This window comes from Geotrypetes seraphini, chromosome 10, assembly GCF_902459505.1.
Source record: "Geotrypetes seraphini chromosome 10, aGeoSer1.1, whole genome shotgun sequence".
Classification (NCBI taxonomy): domain Eukaryota; kingdom Metazoa; phylum Chordata; class Amphibia; order Gymnophiona; family Dermophiidae; genus Geotrypetes; species Geotrypetes seraphini.
The window spans coordinates 138,897,413-138,916,702 of record NC_047093.1 but is presented as its reverse complement, the minus strand read 5'-3'; positions in this window follow the sequence as shown (position 1 = coordinate 138,916,702).

Below are 19,290 nucleotides of genomic sequence, written 5' to 3'. Positions count from 1 at the left end.
GCAGAAGGTGTGCGGAAGAAGGGGTAGTCTTATATGGCGAGTATATAACAAACTCTATATTTTAACTGTAAAAGTTGGGGGGTCGTCTTATATGCCCAGTCGTCTTATACGCCGGCAAATACGGTAATCCAAATGGAGGAAGATTGCAACTTCCTTGGTTCCGTCGTTCAGGAGTAGGCATTTCCGGACCTCGAGAGCCACAGGCAGGTCTGGTTTTCAGGATGGATTTGCAAGCACTGCCTCCTTGAGATGCAAATCTATCTCATGCATATTTACTGTGGCTATCCTGAAAATCTGACCTGCCTGTGGCTCTTGAGGACTGGAATTGCCTACCCCTGCCATAGTTGAATCTGCCCCTTTACTCTTGGAACTTCCCTCTTCAGAGTTGGAAATTACTGCTAATGGGATCTCCTCCTCTGCAGTTAGCACTTTGAATTCCTCTCCAGCACTGAGCATTCTGCTGCTCTCCTTGTGGGATCACTTCCAGGTTGAGCCGACCCAGCACTTTACCTAACCTTGACTGTTGGTCCTGCTCCCCCCCAGTGTCACCTTTTGAGCAGAGCAAGCAGCCGCAAGTAGGTACAGTGCGGCTCTGCAATGTTTTTAATTGTTTTGTCGCTGCTGCTGGATGAAAATGGGGAGGTAAAAGGGGCACATGGCTGGAAAAAAGTAAGAGGGTAGAGGACACATACTAGATGGATGCAGGGAAGAGAGAGGACAAATGCTTGAACAGGGAATCAAGAAAAGGGACAGATGTTGGGGAGAAGAGGATACAATTAGAGACTGGGGAATAAGAGAAAGTGAAATAGAGAGTATGTGAGTGAAAGAGGTGGCAAGCCTTAGGTAGACAAAGTAAAGAGAGGGGAATTGATTGTATAGTAAGAAATGTGGAAGATGTTAATATAGTAGTTGCTTCGAGTTCCTACAGAATCAAATCCAGACCGAGACAGGAAATTTTAAAAATTGAAGCTGGCTGAAAGAAAAAGGAGAGAAAATTGACAAATGGACAGGAAATCCTGGCAAGATAAGGAAATCGGAAACCAGAGACTAGTACCAACACAATTGAAAAAAGTAAACGGCCAGAAAACAGAATTTTATTTTTAGTTTAAGATAAAGTAGGTTGGTAGCTCTGATGATAAACATTCATAAATGGAAATAAAATGTTATCTTTTTTATTGGATTAATTTTAACCCTTTTGACTAACTTTAGAGACTTAGGTGGAATACTGTGTGCAGTTCTGGAGACCGCACCTTGAAAAAGATACAGGATAGAGTTGGTCTAGAGAGCCGCTACAAAATTAATTGGTGGTCTTTGTCATAAAGCGTATTAGGACAGACTTAGAGACCTCAATATGTGTACTCTGGGAGAGAGAGGATATGATAGAAATTTCTAAGTATCTCAGTGGCATGAATGTTCAGGAGGGGAAAGCTCCAGAACGAGAGGACATAGGATGAAGTTAAGGGTGGTAGATGTGTGGAATAGTCTCGGGTAGAGGTGGTGGAGACAAAGACTGAATTCAAGAAAGCGTGGTATAGGCATGTGGGATCTCTTAGGGGAGAAGAGGGAGATAGTGGATGCTGCGGATGAGCAGACTGATGGGCTGTTTGGCCTTTATCTGCCATCATGTTTCTATCTTAAAATTCCTTCCTTTGATCAGGACAAGATGCCATAACAGCAGTATATTGTCCTGAGGAAGGTCGTTTGGCTTCTCAAAGCTAATTGTAAAATCTATTTCGTCCAATAAAATGGTATCATTTTTACATTTAAATTGATTTGCATTTGTTAATTTGTAATGTAGAGGCTGGAATATATCAGTTTTTGGAAATTTACATCGGCTATCTTTATATATTTTGCACAGTACAGTGGGGACATATATTACTTTCTTTTTCTCTGGTGTTGCCACTGTATGAAGACTCTGGCTTCTTGGGGGGTTCAGTTTAATTTTTTTTCTATATTGTGTGATTGGCTATTTTATATGTTGGGGAATGTCTGTGTTCTGTGTGTGTGTAAGAGATGTGGTTTTTTTTGTTAGCACGATCAATCTGTTCTAATCTGATTTGTTTAGTTTTCCAGAAGGTTTATTGATCTAGGTAGGTGCCTGTGGTGTTGAACTTACTGCTATTCCGGTATGTTGGAATTGCTCTTTAGGTCTTGAGTGACATATGTCGTGGGTTTTTATTACTTCACACTAAGCCTGGTGTTGGATTTAGATTTAGAACACTCCTTTCTCAGTAATGGCTCAAGTTTCATTCGAGTACAATAGGTATTTTTATGTCCCTGGAGTATATAATATAAACTTTGTATGTTAGGCGCCATTGCTGGGATTTGAGAAATGGCTTCCTGAGTTCTCGGCCTGTTGCTCTAACCATGGCCCCCTCTTATGAAGCTGCATTAGGTTTATCGCCGGCTGGCGATGGTATTATCTCCGGCACTCGTAGGAATTCTATGAGCATTGGAGCTTTCACTGCTGTGGCTGGCGATAAAAGAGCCTGACGCGGCTTCATAAAAAAAGGGGCGGGGGGCATGTTTGGTAACTCAGGAAACTAAAGGCTAACGGAGCTGAAGCCTGGTGGCTGGCAGCCCATCAGGTCCAAGACCTGTCAGGTTTTCTTGATTTAGCCCTATATCCCCTTATTTTTCTATCTATAATCTTTCTATACCCTATCTACCCCTATCTGTACCCCTCAATCCCCCTATCCTTCAGGAATCTATCCAATCCCTCTTTGAATCCCCGTAGTGTACTCTGCCCGATCACATCCTCCGGGAGCGTGTTCCATGTGTCCACAACCTGCTGAGTGAAGAAGAACCTCCTGGCATTAGTTCTAAACCTGTCACCTTTCAGTTTCTCCGAGTGCCCCCTTGTACTTGTGGTTCCCCATAGTCTGAAGAATCTTTCCTTGTCTACCTTCTCTATGCCTTTCATGATCTTGGGGGCCAAAAATGGGGGTCTAGGTTTATATTTGAGCTCACAAAGTAGGATTACAAAATTCTTGCAGAAGTCACCTCAGTCCTTGGAGGGAATATTGTTTCCAGGGCCTCTTAAAGCTATACGGCTCAAAGTAAAGTCCAGAGTACCCTGGACCATTGGGGGGGGGGGGGCACTAGGTTCTGAGGGGTAGAAACCATCCCCCCACCCCCGTTTTTATCTTTTCTTCAACTCTGTCTCAGCACACATTGGGCTACTCAAGAGCGCCTCGCCACATGTCCTTTCAAGATGCCACCTTGGCTTCGGTTCTCTTGTGTTCCCCTCTTCTGCTTGAAGACTACTGCTTCTGACTTTCCTTTTCCCGCTCATGTGCTGGGGATTTCTGGATGATAACTGCCTCCATCCTGGGGGTTTTGGTAGACAATTTGTTTCTTATAGGAGGATGGATTCTTGGACTTTCTTGGCCATCAAACTTTGCTAAGAATTACTGAAGGGTGTCATGTGGCCAGAGCCTCTCCTATGCAGTATGGTTACTTTGTGGCTGTTGTTTGTCTCCCTCTGCTGGTTCAGTGACCAATTGGTCTAGCAGGATTGAAGGAAATGCAGTTTGCATTATCAGTATTTGCTTTAGTATTTGAATATTACTTGTAGGTATTTTGAAACTGATATCATTCTTCCTAATCCGTATGTATATGTGTTCCATCTAGCCACTTTCTTCTGTGGAAAAAAATGTGAGTACGTGCTTGACATGGTCTGTACCACTGAGTTTTAGAGCTGCTTTGTAAAAAAAATTTATTGATAAGTAATATTCTCTGGCTAGCAGTGAGTTGCAAAGGCCTAAATGCTATTTCAATTTCCCCCCATTAAAAACCAGATGTTAGAAAGGTAATATCTTGGCCCTCTTATCTCGGCACCAAATCAGAAAGGGTAGTGGCTTAATCTCCCACCCCCATCCCATTTTTCTAAATGTTGGTCAGATATGAAATCTCTGGCGAGGGTTGGCTCTGGTAGTCATGCTGCCTCTTCCAGATATGATTGTTGGTGCTGTTTTTACTTCTTCATGTCTTTTGATTTTTGTCGCATCACCTGGTCCCATTTTTTGCTTTTTTTGCTTCTCGTAAAGCAAATGTAGCCCCTGTAGGTCAAATGGGAAAGTTGCTAATGCAAGTCAACTTGGCTCCTTTTCCCTAACATCCACTCTCTCACACAGCCCCACAAAACGGTACAGAACCAGGTACTCACCCAACACCACCTGCAGCAATCAGGAGGATCAGGAGGATGACAATAATGTAGACCACTGTTGCCTTTTTTTTTCCTAGAAGGGAGGAGAAAAACACCCAGTTCTAGTTCTCAAGCATTTCATGTAGTCAGGTGCACCCTAGAGAGTTGCACGGGGACAGAAATCCCACCCATCCCCGCCCATCCCCTTCAGGATCATCTCCGTCCTCGCCAAAATCCTCTCCATCCCCGCCAGGATCCTCTCCATCCCCGCCAGGATCCTCTCCATCCCCGCCAGGATCCTATCTGTCCCTGCCAGGATCCTCTCTGTCCCTGCCAGGATCCTCTCTGTCCCCGCCAGGATCCTCTCCGTCCCCGCCAGGATCCTCTCCATCCCCACCCGTCCCCGCCAGGATCCTCTCCGTCCCCGCCAGAATCCTCTCTGTCCCCGTCGGGATCCTCCCTGTCCCCACCCGTCCCCGTCGGGATCCTCCCTGTCCCCACCCGTCCCCGTCGGGATCCTCCCTGTCCCCACCCGTCCCCGTCGGGATCCTCCCTGTCCCCACCCGTCCCCGTCGGGATCCTCCCTGTCCCCCCCCGTCCCCGTCGGGATCCTCCCTGTCCCCACCCGTCCCTGTCGGGATCCTCTCTGTCCCCACCCGTCCCCGTCGGGATCCTCTCTCCCCACCCGTCCCCGTCAGGATCCTCTCCGTCCCCGCAAGGAATTACCTCCATCCCCACCCGTCCCCATAAAAAGCAGCAATTACTTCTGACAGGATCATCAATTCCACAGTTTCTTTTGCTGTTTTCCTTGTGGAATCTCTTTGGTGGAACCCTTTTTTTTGTTTTCTGTTCAGGTAATTAACTTATAAACCCCCTCTTTTACTAAGGCTGACGTGTCCATTATATTATATGGACGAACCCTGCTTCCAAAGCCTTCCATCCCCGTGGGAGTCCCATTGGCCAGAGGGGGTTCCCCATGGGAGTCACGTGGGTTAGGGGGGATTCCTGCGGGGGTCCCGCGGGATTCCCGTGATCCCCGTTCCCGTGAAGACCTCTAGTGCACCCCCTAGAGCTGAGCATGTAGGCATAACATAACAATGATCTTGTATACCGCTTCAACCTCGCAGCTCAGCGCAGTTTACAAGAAAAAGAACTGTGCATACGCAGGGAAATGACTTTTCTATATAAAGAATTCAAGGAGATAAAATGGAAATATAACAAAGTTGAGATGCTAAGAATTCTTCGTAAAGAGATGAGTTTTTAATACTTTCCTGAAGTTAATGTAAGATTGAGAACTGGAGATCAACTTACCAAAGATCTTATCCCAAAGGGCAGCTTGGTAAGCCAAACTTCGGCTGAAAAATCTTTTAAATCGGCAACCCCTAACCGCAGTCTGTGTTTCTTCTCTTTCATGTGCTATTATATGTTAAAGATACGGCACTGTGGAGCCATCTCTAGGATGGAAACAAGATGAAACGTCCTTGGCTGTGACAGCCAGGAGCCTCATGTCCAGGCGCATACATGAATCTCATTTCTTCATGCAGACTGATGCATGAAGGGTGGAAGATGTTGGAGGAACAAACCTTTTTTTTTCTTTTTCGTTTTGGTTTGAAAATGGCTCCCCTTTCTCTTTCCTTATTACCTTCAGTTTGCTTCACACATTCAAGTTAACTAATGCAACATAATTACATTTTTTAAGGGGTGGAAAATGGCCGCATGTCCATGCGACCCGGCAGTGAAGTCAAAGTTGGTTCATTCTGTCCGATTTGTGGTAAAGTGGAACAAACGTGTCTTGCTTAATTTATCTATAGTGAATTTGCTGCCTTTTGCCTCTGAAATACTGGGGATCCTGAAGGGGCTAAGCAGAAGTCCAGTATAGAGTGTGGTAGGACATGCTTTCTAGATTAGATATCTCAAAAATAATTTTAAGTGCTTAAATGGACTTACCATATTCTAATAACAGCCCACCCCTCTGTTTGAGTATCAACCCAACAACATGATGCACGACCTACTCCTACTGGAGCGCTGGTCTAGGTCCAGGCAACTCAGCTTCAATGCCAAAAAATGCAAAGTCATGCACCTGGGCAGCCAAAATCCATGCAAGACTTACATCCTTAATGGCGAGATCCTAACAGGAACTGAAGCAGAACGAGACTTAGGGGTGATCGTCAGTGAGAACATGAAGACTGCCAATCAAGTGGAGCAAGCTTCATCCAAGGCAAGGCAAATCATAGGTTGCATACGCAGGAGTTTCGTCAGCCGTAAGCCTGAAGTCATTATGCCATTGTATAGATCCATGGTGAGGCCCCACCTGGAATACTGTGTGCAATTCTGGAGGCCGCATTACCGTAAGGATGTGCTGAGACTGGAGTCGGTCCAGAGAATGGCCACCCGGATGGTCTCGGGACTCAAGGATCTCCCGTACGAGGAATGGCTGGATAAGTTGCAGCTGTACTCACTCGAGGAACGTAGAGAGAGGGGTGACATGATCGAGACATTCAAGTATCTCACGGGCCGCATCGAGGTGGAAGAAGATATCTTCTTTTTCAAGGGTCCCGCGGCAACAAGGGGGCATCCATGGAAAATCAGGGGCGGGAAACTGCACGGGGACACCAGGAAATTCTTTTTCACTGAAAGGGTGGTTGATCACTGGAATAGTCTTCGACTTCAGATTATTGAGGCCAGCAGCATGACTGATTTTAAGGCCAAATGGGATAGACACATGGGATCTATTCACAGAGAAAGGTAGGGGAGGGTCATTGGGGTGGGCAGACTAGATGGGCCGTGGCCCTTATCTGCCGTCTATTTCTATGTTTCTAACCCCCCCCCTATAAACTTCATCTTAGAAGCCAAATCTAGATTACTCCACTAACCAGTATTGCTATCCTCTACCTTCTATTCCCAGCACGATGGCGGGATCTCTCTTCCCTTTTCCCACAGTTCTGGCACTGGGTCGGTGTAGGGCCTTGAGTGTGCACTGATATTCAAGACTTTGAGTATACGCAACTGTTCAAGGTCCTGCACCAGCCAAACGCCATAACCATGAGGAGAGGTAAGAATAGAGATCCTGTGAACTCAGAGTGTTAGGGCGGCAAGCGGAGAGCAATGATGGTTACTGTGGAGTAGCAAGGTGGAGAGAAATTTTGCCTCCATTAACAGCCCACTCTAGACTTCAAAAACATAATGTTTCTGTAATGTAAGGTATTTCCTTTTGTCTTTCCATATTCATATGCATTGACCTTAATTGTGTGCACTAAAATGAAGGTGCTTTAATGAACTGAATGTATATTTAAGCTATGCTTAGCTCTAAGAACATAAGACTAGCCTTACTGGGTCAGACTAATGGTCAATCAAGTGCAGTAGCCTGGTCTCACGGTGGCCAATCCAGGTCCCTAGTACCTGGCCAAAACCCAAGGAGTAGCAATATTCCACGCTGGCTTTCCCTATGTCTATCTCAATTGCAGACTATTTTTTTCTCCAGCAACTTGTCCAAACCTTTTTTTTAAACCCAGATAAGCTAATTGCTCTTACCACATTCTCGCTTAACTATTTGTTAGGAGGAAATATTCTTCACTCATTTCTTTTAAAGGTATTTCCAGGTAACTTCATTGAGTGTCCCCCTAGTCTTTATACTTTATGAAAGAGTAAAAAAAAAAAATCAATTTACCTTTACCAGTTATATACCACTCCTGTCAAATGTCGCAGGCCGCAAGACAAAACAATAAAATGCAGGGTTCCACAAGAAAAATGAAACACAAACCCAACAATAATTGTGGAACAGGACCGGATGTACCTATTGTAATTTAAGAATCGTCCAAAAAAACATAAAAGCAATCCACAAAGGATATTACATTACATTAGTGATTTTTATTCCGCTTGTACCTTGCGGTTCAAAGCGGATTACATAAGAAGAGAACTGGACATTTCCAGGATGGTACATGACAATAGAGAATACAGTTTGAGGATAGAGACTTAATAACAGAATGATAGTAAAGACTTAATAACATCGGAAGATGTTTTGGACGGCAGTGTTTTGGTTTCTTGGGGGATGGGGTGAGGGAGGTTAGGTAGATTGTATATGCTTTTTGAACAGCAGTGTTTTGATTTCTTTACGGAATGTCTTGAGGTCTGATGTTGTGGTTAACAATCTGGTGATGGAAGGTTCGAGTTTTGCAGCATGTGTTGCCAGGAGGCTATCATAAAGCTTTTTGCGGTGAGTACCCTTGAGTGGTGGGTATGTGAATGATGTCAGTTTTCTTCTTGTTCTGGTTGGAAGGTTACGGTTTAGGCGGTCATTTAGGTAGGTGGGTGCAGTACCGTTAATTACTTTGAAGAGTAGACAGTATAGTTTGAATTGAATTCTGGCTCGAATCGGTAGCCAGTGTGAGTCTAGGTAGGCATTGGTGATGTGGTCAAATTTTCCGAGTGAGTAAATTAGTCTAAGGGCTGTGTTCTGAACAGTTTGAAGTTTTTTGATCATGTTTGTGGGGCATGGTAGATAAAGGATATTGCAGTAGTCCACGAGACCTAGTACCAGGGATTGTACAATTATCCTGTAGTGTTCTTTGTCGAAGAATTTCCTTATTTTTCTTAAGTTGCGCATTGTGAAGAATGCTTTTTGGGTAGTTTTGTTGATTTGGGTCTGCATAGTGCAGCATCTGTCTATCTGCACTCCCAAGATTCTGAGTGTGGTCTGGATTGGGTATTTGGTTGCTTTAATTTCTAGGTCTGTTATGGATGGGTTTTTGTCCGTTTCAAGCATTAGGACTTTGGTTTTGTCCGAGTTTAGTTTCAGTTTGTGGTTTGTCATCCATTTTTCTACTTCATCCAGAATTATTTCCAGGTGTCCTGTTGAGGTGTGGTCTTGGATTTCAAAGGGGAGGAGAATAGTTATGTCATCTGCGTAGCTGAATGATGTTACATTTAGGTTGTCTAAAGTGGTGCCGAGGGAGGAGATGAAGAGATTGAATAGAATGGGCGATAGTGGTGACCCCTGCGGGACTCCGCATGGATTTGACCATGGGTTAGATTTCGTGTTGTTTGTCTTAACTCTGTACGTTCTTGTTTTGAGGAATCCTTGGAACCAATTGTAAACCACCCCTGAGATCCCGATTGCATCAAGTATCTGGAGTAATATGGTGTGATCGACTAGATCGAAGGCGGCGGAAAGATCTAGTTGGATAATTAGGATCCTGTGTCCTTTACTGAGGTGTTGTCGGGCTATGTCTAGTAGTGTTGCTAGTAGTGTTTCCGTGCTGTGGTGAGATCTAAATCCTGATTGAGAGGAGTGAAGTATATTATGGTCAAATAGGTAGTTGGTGAGGTATTGAGCCACAAGTCCTTCAATCAGTTTGACATATAATGGGATCGAAGCGATAGGTCTGTAGTTGGTAGGAGCGTCTATAGGGCCTTTTTGATCTTTCAGTAGGGGTGTGATTATGATCTCTCCAAGATCTTGTGGGAATTGACCTTCTATGAGAGTGCTTTGAATCCATTGCATGAGGTTGGTTTTGAATTTAAGGGAGGCATTTGTAAGCAGATACGATGGGCAGTAGTTCAAGTCGCATGAGGTGTGGCTGTATTTTTTGTATAGTCGGTTCAAATCAGACCATTGTAGGGTTGGGAATGTGGTCCATGTTCTGTCTGCAGATATGGCTTCTTCCGTTGTGGGGGTTATTATCTCGTAGAGTTTGGTGGTTGAGTTGTTGAAGGTATTTCTGATTGTAGTGATCTTGTGTTTGAAGTGGTCTGCTAGTTGAGAAGCTGTTGGTGGTTTATTGCCTTGAGTGGCAAGGAATGGGTTTGTGTCCGTAAGTTTTTTTACTAAGTTGAAGAGTGTTTTTGTGTCAGAGGTGTTTGTGCCAATTAGTTTAGAGTAGTATGTTTTGCGCTTTTCTTTAAGTTTGATATTGTATAGTTTGATTTGGGTTCTCCAAGCGGATTTGGTTTGATCATTTTTCTTTTTTCTCCAAGATCTTTCAAGTTGTCTGCAATGCCTTTTTTGTAGGAGGAGTTCGGAGTCGAACCACTTGTCTGAGGATCTGCAGGTTCTATGTTTGGTTTTTTCAGGGGCTAGCTCGTTCAAGGTTGTTTCACTTAGGATGCGCCAGTGATTTACGAAGTCAGTTGGGTCGATGGGGGCGATTATAGGGTCAACTTTATCCCAGAATGTGGCAGGCTCAATTTTCTGTCTAGATTTGAAGGTTGTTTTTTGTGGCTTGGGTTTTGTGTTATTTTGAGGCCAGTTGATGGTGAAAGTGTATTTGTGGTGGTCTGACCAAAGAGAGGGATGCCAGGTACCATTGGTGATATGAATTTTTGGGGTGTGGAGGTTATGAGACGTGAATGCTGCTATATCAAGTTGGTGGCCTTTTTCGTGCGTGGGTTCAGGATTGAGGATCTGGTAGGATAGGGCGTCGAGGTATGAGAGTATATCGTCTACTTGTTTGGATGTGTGGTCCTCGAGGTGGAGATTGATGTCTCCTAGGAGCAAATTGTATGTGGAGGTTAGAGAGTTCTGGAATATGAATTCTTCGAGTTCAAGTTTTGAAGTGTTCCATTTTCCTGGAGTGATGTAGCATAATAGACAGTTCAAGGTGTCTGTGAGTGTATTGTCGGAGAGTTGGCATGCAAGAAGGTCTAAGTGAGGGGTTGAGTGTTTGTGTAGAACTTTTAGGTTGAGGTTGTTTTGTACTAGAATAGCTAGTCCTCCCCCTCGTTTGTTTTTTCGACAAACCAGCTCTAATTTGTACCCTTTGGGGCAGAATTCGGTTATGCATGGGTCCGAATTGGATGTTAGCCAGGTTTCGGCTAGGAAGAGACAGCTTAGTTGTTCTTCAGTCAGCCAGTCTTTAATTAGGTTTGCTTTTGGGCTAATTGATCTTATATTCATGTAGGCACAGGTTAACGAGGTATATTTTGTGTTGGAATTAGGATTGCAATTAAGGTAGAGGATATTTTTTGGTGGTGTGAGTTGTTTTTGAGTAGTAGTCTTGTGCTTTGGTGGAGGTCTTTTTCCCCAGGTGGTGGGAATGTGGTCTTGGCTGGTCAGTGGGCAGGATGTTAGGGTTCTCGTGGTGTGGATTTTTCTGGGTGGTTGTGGTTGTCTGTAGGTTGTTGTCAGAATTGGGATGGGTGATAGGTGATATCCTGTGGTTTGCCAGTTGGAAATGAGTAGTGAAAGTATTAGGATGGCAAGTGTGGTTTTGTATATGTAATTTTCCATTTTGTTTGTGGTGTGGAAGATTCTTTGGTTCTGGTATGTCTCTGGTTTGGGCTGTGGTAATGGTGTTGGTGCGGGCTGGGTTTTTTTGGAAGCTTCTTAAACTTCAACTCATACATCCGCTCCTGTTCCATAAATGTTGCAGGCCTGCCATGGATACCAATTTAATGGAATGCTTCGCCATCTGTGTTGCCCTCTTCTCCCTCCCACCTCCCTCAGCTTGCTGCCCTGAGCAGGTGCCTAGTCACTTGGTATCACCTAGTGTAGGGTTACGGTGACCCATCAAATGCACGCAGGACAAACACGCCCTGACATTTGCATGCGCGATATGTGCGCACTGAATGGGAAGTCCGCCCCAACAGTTACTATTTTGTCTTTTTGAGGGTTACAAAGTAACCCTCTTTTTTGAGGGGGGTAGGGGAACCCCCGCTACACTTAACAGATTCACTTCCTAACTAGTGTTAGGGTTAGGTTTACAGCATGATTATGGGAATCCTTTTAATGGATATCTGGAAGGCCCTGATTTGCTGAGACTCTTCAGGCCCCGTCCCTTGGGAGGGGCTTGAGGCGCCTCAAGCCCCTCCCAAGGGACGGGGCTTGAGGAGCTTCAGCAAATCAGGGCCTTCCAGATATCCTTCACGGGCCCCAATTGTCCTGTTCGTGCACGCAATTGTCAGGGCGCATTTGTCAGCGGAATTGTCTGTGTACCAGGGTTACTGGACGTCTTGGAAAACGGATGGACTTTTCAAAACCCAGCATTTGTCTGGGTTTTGGAAAGTCCCGATGAACTCCGGCCGCATTTGGAGGGCTTCCGAGCATGCGCGGATGGTGTCGCTCCAGGCCCTCCAGACACGACTGGAGCTCGTCGCAGAAGAGAGGAGGCTCACTGGGGGCGGGGCTGGAGACGGGCGGGGTTGTGTGTCCGGGGTTTTCCTTTGTTAAAATATGGTACCCCTAACCTAGTGCATCCTTTCTTGGGCTCCACTTACCTTTGCAAACCCTTTCCGCATTACACTTAGCCGTGAACTTCTCGCATGTCTGACAGTTTGCAAGCTTGTAGGTCTCTTTCTCTGCAAGGAAAATATACGTATACTTGAAAGTGATCGCTAAAGACAAGCACAGTGCTGTTGACAGTTTTTAATATTGTTAGCTTGAGTGTATGATGGTAAATTTGGTTAGTTGGAGTGCTGAAAAACATGTTTGGAAATAGAAATCACTTGTGCATACCTATGCAATAATCCTATGTGTAGACAATTTGGATATGCAGCGGTACCTTGGTTTGCGAGCATAATTCGTTCCAGAAGCAGGCTCGTAATCCAAAGCGCTCGTATATCAAAGTGGATTTCCCCGTAGGAAATAATGGAAATTTGGACGATTCGTTCACATCCAGAAACTTTAATAGAAAATGCAGTACTGTACGTACTTGTATTGCAAGATCTCACTCGTTTCAAACAGTCACTGCACTGCGGGTGAACTGGGCGTGATGCTTTTATTACGTTCAGCCGCGCTCAGCGTGATATGTGCGTATTTTGTGCACACATATCATGCAGGTGCATGTATTATGTTCAGCCGCGATCAGTGATGCCACGCCCATATTCGTTTAGTGAGTTTAAAATAAGAACATTAGAAGCGCCTTCTCCGGATCGGACCTTCGGTCCATCTAGTCCGGCGATCCTCACATGCGGAGGCCCTGCCAGGTGTACACCTGGCGTAATTTTTAGTCAAACTGTGGTACAGGTTCCATATGCAATTGAAAGGAATTTTAAATACGTTATAGGAGGGAAAGACCTCAGGAGCCCGCACCAACACGAATATCAAATTCTGTTGTGGTTATACAGCAGGACAGATTTTTTAATCATAGGTCTCACACGCCCCTCCACACCGGTTACCAGCACAACCGGCACCATTTTTTTGAAGTGTTAGTCTAAACTGAACGCACTTTCAAAAAAAGTCCCCCGACGAAGCCCACAAAGTGGCGAAACGGGTCCCGTCGGGCTCTTATCCTTATTACAGATAAGTGCATTTCAATTTTGTTTATTCACCGGTTCGAATGTGAGAAGTGTTTAACACACGATAAAAACGTTGTGCTGGTAACCGGTGTGGAGGGGCGTGTGAGACCTATGATTAAAAAATCTGTCCTGCTGTATAACCACAACAGAATTTGATATTCGTGTTGGTGCGGGCTCCTGAGGTCTTTCCCTCCTATAACGTATTTAAAATTCCTTTCAATTGCATATGGAACCTGTACCACAGTTTGTTTGTTGTTCACATTGAAGAGGTTCTGATCCATTTCATCTGTATAGTAATTTTTAGTCACCCCTATCTTTCTATGCCTCTCGTAAGGAGATGTGCATCTAGTTTGCTTTTGAATCCTAGGACGGTCGATTCCGCAATAACCTCCTCTGGGAGAGCATTCCAGGTGTCCACCACTCTCTGCGTGAAGCAGAACTTCCTGATATTTGTCCTGAACTTGTCCCCCCCCATAGCTTCATTCCGTGTCCTCTTGTCCGTGTCAAATTGGACAATGTAAATAGTTTTTTCTGCTCTATTTTGTCGATTCCTTTCAGTATTTTGAAGGTCTCGATCATATCCCCTCGCAGTCTCCTTTTCTAAAGGGAGAACAATCCCAGTCTCTTAAGTCGATCCTCGTATTCCAGTTTCTCCATACCTTTTACTAGCTTCGTTGCTCGTCTCTGCATCCTCTCCAGCAGTTTCATATCCTTCTTTAGGTTGGGAGACCAATGTTGGACGCAGTATTCCAAGTGGGGTCTGACCATTGCTCTATAAAGCGGCATATAACTTTCTCCGATCTACTCGTGATTCCCTTCTTTATCATGCCCAACATTCTATTTGCTTTCTTTGCCGCCGCCGCACATTGTGTTGATGGTTTCAGGGTCCTATCTATCAGTACACCCATGTCCTTTTCTTGTTTACTCTTACCCAGAGTTGCACCTGACATTCTATACTCGGTTTCCTTATTCTTTCTGCCTAAATGCATTACTTTGCATTTCTCCACAGTTAAAATTTAAGAGAATGTTTTGCTCGTTTTGCAAAGCACTCGTAAACCACGTTAACTTGCTCTCCAAGGTTTGACTGTATAAGAAAAGTTCTTACATATATTTAAGCAAAATCTGCACACAAAAGAAAAGTTCTGTTTAAGAGGAAGCTTCTCCATCTTTTTTGGGCTGTACCCTAGTCCTTCCAGCGTTGGCTGCCACACTGGTCCTCCATAGTTTGAAATGTGGCCTGGAATTGTTGATGCTTAAAGCATTGTAGGCTAATGTACATTGGGCTGGATGTACTCTTGTTTTGCCCCTTGGAAAAAGTCTGTTATCACTACGTGAAAAGTCTCCTGGAGGTTATTGGCCTGTGCTAGATTAAGTGGATCTTTGTTACCCTATTGGGCATGCTTAGGTTACATCTCGGTACAACCGTGTTTTAGCTGTCTCATGTGAAAGCATTTAAAAGTGAGCGTGTCGGGCTCTAGGATAAAAGCCAAATAGCCCATCTGGTCTGCCCATCCACAGCATCCACTGACTCCTCCCTAAGAGATCCCACAGGCCTCTCTCATGGTTTCTTGAATTCAAACACAGCCTTTATCTCCATCACCTCTACCAGGAGACTATTCCATTCCTCTATCACTCTTTCTGTACATAAGAATTCCCGCTGCTGGGTCAGACCAGTGGTCCATCATGCCCAGAAGTCCGCTCACACGGCGGCCCTCTCTGTAAAAACATATTTCCTTAGATTATTCCTGAGCCTATCACCTCTTAACTTTATCCTATGCCCTCTTGTTCCGGAGCTTCCTTTCAAATGAGAGACTCGCCCCATGCAAATGTCTCTATCATATCTCCCTTCTCTCACCTTTCCTCAAAAGTATATATTGAGATTTTTAAGTCTGTCCCTGCACGCCTTATGACGTAGACCATCAGTCATTTTAGTAGCCCTCCTCTGGACCGACTCCATCCTGTTTATATTTTTTTGAAGGTGCGGTCTCCAGAATTATACACGATATTCTAAATGAGATCGCACCAGAGTCTTATACAAGGGCATCAAAACTTCCTTTTTTTGTACTGGCCATTCCTTTCTCTCTGCACCCTAGCATCCTTCTAGCTTTCGCCATCACCTTTTCATCACATACAATCACACCCAAGTGCCGCTCTTCTGTCATGCACATAAGTTCTTCACCCTCTAAACCAGGGGTGTCCAACCTTTTGGCTTCCCTGGGCCGCATTGGCTGAAAAAAATGTTTCTGGGGCCACACAAATGCGCAGACGCTGCAGCAAGACAGAGGAGGGAGCCGGCAAGATGGTAACCACCCAGGGGCAGCAGAGGAACGCTGTATCGCCCTCGACTGAGGCTACACAAAATACTTCACGGGGCCGCAGGTTGGACACCCCTGCTCTAAACTGTGCCTTGGGTTTTTGCAGTTGAAATGCATGACCTTGCTTTTCTTAGCATTAAAACTTAGCTGCCAAATTTCAGATCATTCCTCAAGCTTCGCTAGGTCCTTCCTCATGTTTTCCACACCATCAGGGGTATCTACTCTATTGCAGATTTGGTAGCATCCGCAGAGAGGCAAATCCTACCAGTTAGCTCTTTGGCAGTGTCGCTTACAGACCTGTTGAATAGGCCCAAACACCGAACCTTGTGGCACACCACTGGTAATATCCCTTTCCTCCATTGACCACGATCCTCTGTCGCCTTCCACTCAACCAGTTCCTGACCCAGTCCATCAGCTTGGGGCCCATCCCGAGGGCAATCGGTTTATTTATTAGTCACCTTTTTGGAGCACTGTTAAAGACTTTGCTAAAATCTAAATACCCCACATCTAGCGCACTCCCTCTGTCCTCTATCTGCCGTAGCCTATGTTGCACTGCAGGCTTCAACAGGCAACCATGTTTCAAAAGCATTCATCATAGAAGGGACCTGTCCCTGGATGTTCTAGCGCAGATTGTGTAAAGGAAATCTAATCTAATCTAAATATTGGGTTTATATACCGCATCATCTCCGCAGATGGAGCTCGACACGGTTTACATGGTTAGGGAAGGAACGGAACTCCAGTGGAATTATATAAGTATGAGAGAAGAGAGGTTGGTGTGAGAGTGCCAGGAGCGATAATAATGATAGTGAAAGATAATGCAGCATAGAGGTGCAAGGGCAGTTGATTGTGACAGAATTAACACAGCAAACAACAAAAAATTCTTAAAAAAAAAATAAAAAAGGATTGGATTTCAAATGCTTCAATTAAGTGGAGAAAAATGACAGTGATTCTCATTAAAGAGCTACATTTTCTCATGCTTTGATTATAGCTCTAGTTTCTGTCCCTCTAATGAGATTCTCTTTCTCAAAGGACCCTCAGCCACAAGAGGGCATCCGCTCAAACTCAGGGGCGGGAAATTTCACGGTGACACCAGGAAATATTTCTTCACCGAGAGAGTGGTTGATCTTTGGAACGAGCTCCCGGTGCAGGTGATCGAGGAAGACAGCGTGCAAGAATTTAAGAGCAAATGGGATGCCAATGTGGGATCCCTTAGAGGGTTAAGCCAAGGGAACCTGTCACCAGGAGTGGGATCCCTAGGATAGTAGACTCGGGGGTGGGTCAGTAGAGTGGGCAGACCTGATGGGCTATGGCCCTTATCTGCCGTCATCTTCTATGTTTCTAATTCCACCCTCTAATCTTTCCTTCCTCTCTCCATCTCTCACATCTTACTCTGGAAGCAGGGTCCACGAGGCCCACTTGTACCTTGACTCGTAGTGCTGGCATCATCTAACTGTTTTGTGCTTCAAAAAATAAGGCATTACCTCGGTGGCATAGCCCCCTCCCCCGATCCCCCCTTCTCTTCCCCCGTACCTCTAATTCACTGCCGTGAGTAACAAGAACTTCAACGTGACACAGTTGCGAGGAGCACGTTAAAGTTGTCGCTGACGGTGGTGAACGAGGTACGGGGAAGGGGGGCGCATGCATGGTAAGGGGAAGAGGGCTGCCGGCGCCGCCCCTCAACATGGTGCCCAGGATGGACCGCTCCCCCCCTTCCCTTAATAATTTTTAACATGCTTAATTGATGGCGAATGAACGCTCTTCTGTGTCCATCTGCTGCTACGCCTGGGTGACCAACGTGCCTTTAAGTACAGAGGAAAAGCAAGATCCTTACCGCAAGGAGGGTGGCAGACTGGAAAAGAACAACAAGAGAGAGTCATTTTAATATTTTGAGTTCTCTTATCTCCAGAACTTCTCAACAGTCATATTTAGATGACTGTTAATGATTTCCTAATTCGTCTCCTCTTACCCCTCCCCCTCTATAAGAATCATATAATGTGTCTGGTGAACGTGAAGCTGGGTGTGTAAGACATTTTGTTGTTTTATGGTATTACGATATGTAATCAAATAAAGACTCTTAAGCTAAAGGGTCAGGGGTTAGACATGCCACCTTTCTGTGGTGCAACCTCACCAGTTTCTGTTGGTTAGATGCAGGCACAGTCTCTGTCTCTAGTGGGCTCACAATTTCAGGTTTTGTACCTGGGACGATGGAAGGTTAAGCGACTTGCCTAGAATCATAAGCAGTGCCGTAGAAAGTGGAGGGGGGCGGTTTGCCCCAGGTGTTGTCTTGGTGAGGCCGCAGTCACCCATCCTCTCTGCTCCTCCCCTCCCCCTCCACTGCTGTGCGTCCGTACCTCTTCCCTTCCCTGTACCTCTGTAACGTTCCTGGTGCGAGCGGCAACCCCCCAAGCTGCTGTGGCGCCGGTGTCTGCTCTTCCTCTGATGTCACTTCCTGGACCGTGCCTAGGAATGACACTGCCATGACAGCAGCTTAGGGGTTGCTGCCAGGAACGGTATGGGGGAAGGGAAGCGATGTGCGGGTGGTAGGAGGGGGCGGGGAAGGGTGCTACTTCACCCTCGCTTTGCTATTGGTCACAAGGAGCTCTAGTGGGACATGAACCCAGTTTCCAGCTCCCTGCATTAACCATTAGGCCAGTGATTCCCAACCCTGTCCTGGAGGAGCACCAGGCCAATCGGGTTTTCAGGCTAGCCCTAATGAATATGCATGAGAGAGATTTGCATATGATGGAAGTGATAGGCATGCAAATTTGCTTCATGCATATTCATTAGGGCTAGCCTGAAAACCCAATTGGCCTGGTGTTCCTCCAGGACAGGGTTGGGAACCACTGTATTAGGCTATACCTTGACTATAATACTTGTATCCATGAATCCAGCAGGGCATGGCATATTATGCTGGCAAGACACATGGTGTAGCCCAACTGAGAGGGAACAGAGACACCTAGTTCCAGGAGGGAGGCTTTTTAGGCAGTGCACCTCATCCAGCTCCATTGACAATGCTATGCTGATTGATTTACCTTGTATTACACCTAAGATAAGATCCCACCGATCAAATGGCTGTCAAATTGACCATACACAAACAGCTAAAGATAATTTGTGGAGGGATCTTGAAGGACCAGAGCCTATTCAACACCTAGTGCAGGGGTAGGGAACTCCGGTCCTCGAGAGCCGTATTCCAGTCTGGTTTTCAGGATTTCCCCAATGAATATGCATTGAAAGCAGTGCATGCAAATAGATTGCATGAATATTCATTGGGGAAATCCTGAAAACCCGACTGGACAATGGCTCTCGAGGACTGGAGTTCCCTACCCCGACCTAGTGTGTCCCCAACTGGATCCAGATTTGCTTGACAGGGTTGATCCAGTCCTGGGTTTACCCCCATTTCAGTGAGGGACTTCAGTTTTCCCCCATTGTATTCCCTGTGAAAATCAAGGAAATGAATCAACCCAGTTGGTGAAACTGCATGAGATCTATTAGCATACGATGAAAGCAGTGCATGCAAATAGATCTCATGTATATTCATTGGGGAAATCCTGAAAACCCGACTGGATTGTGGCCCTCGAGGAGGGACTTTGAGACCCC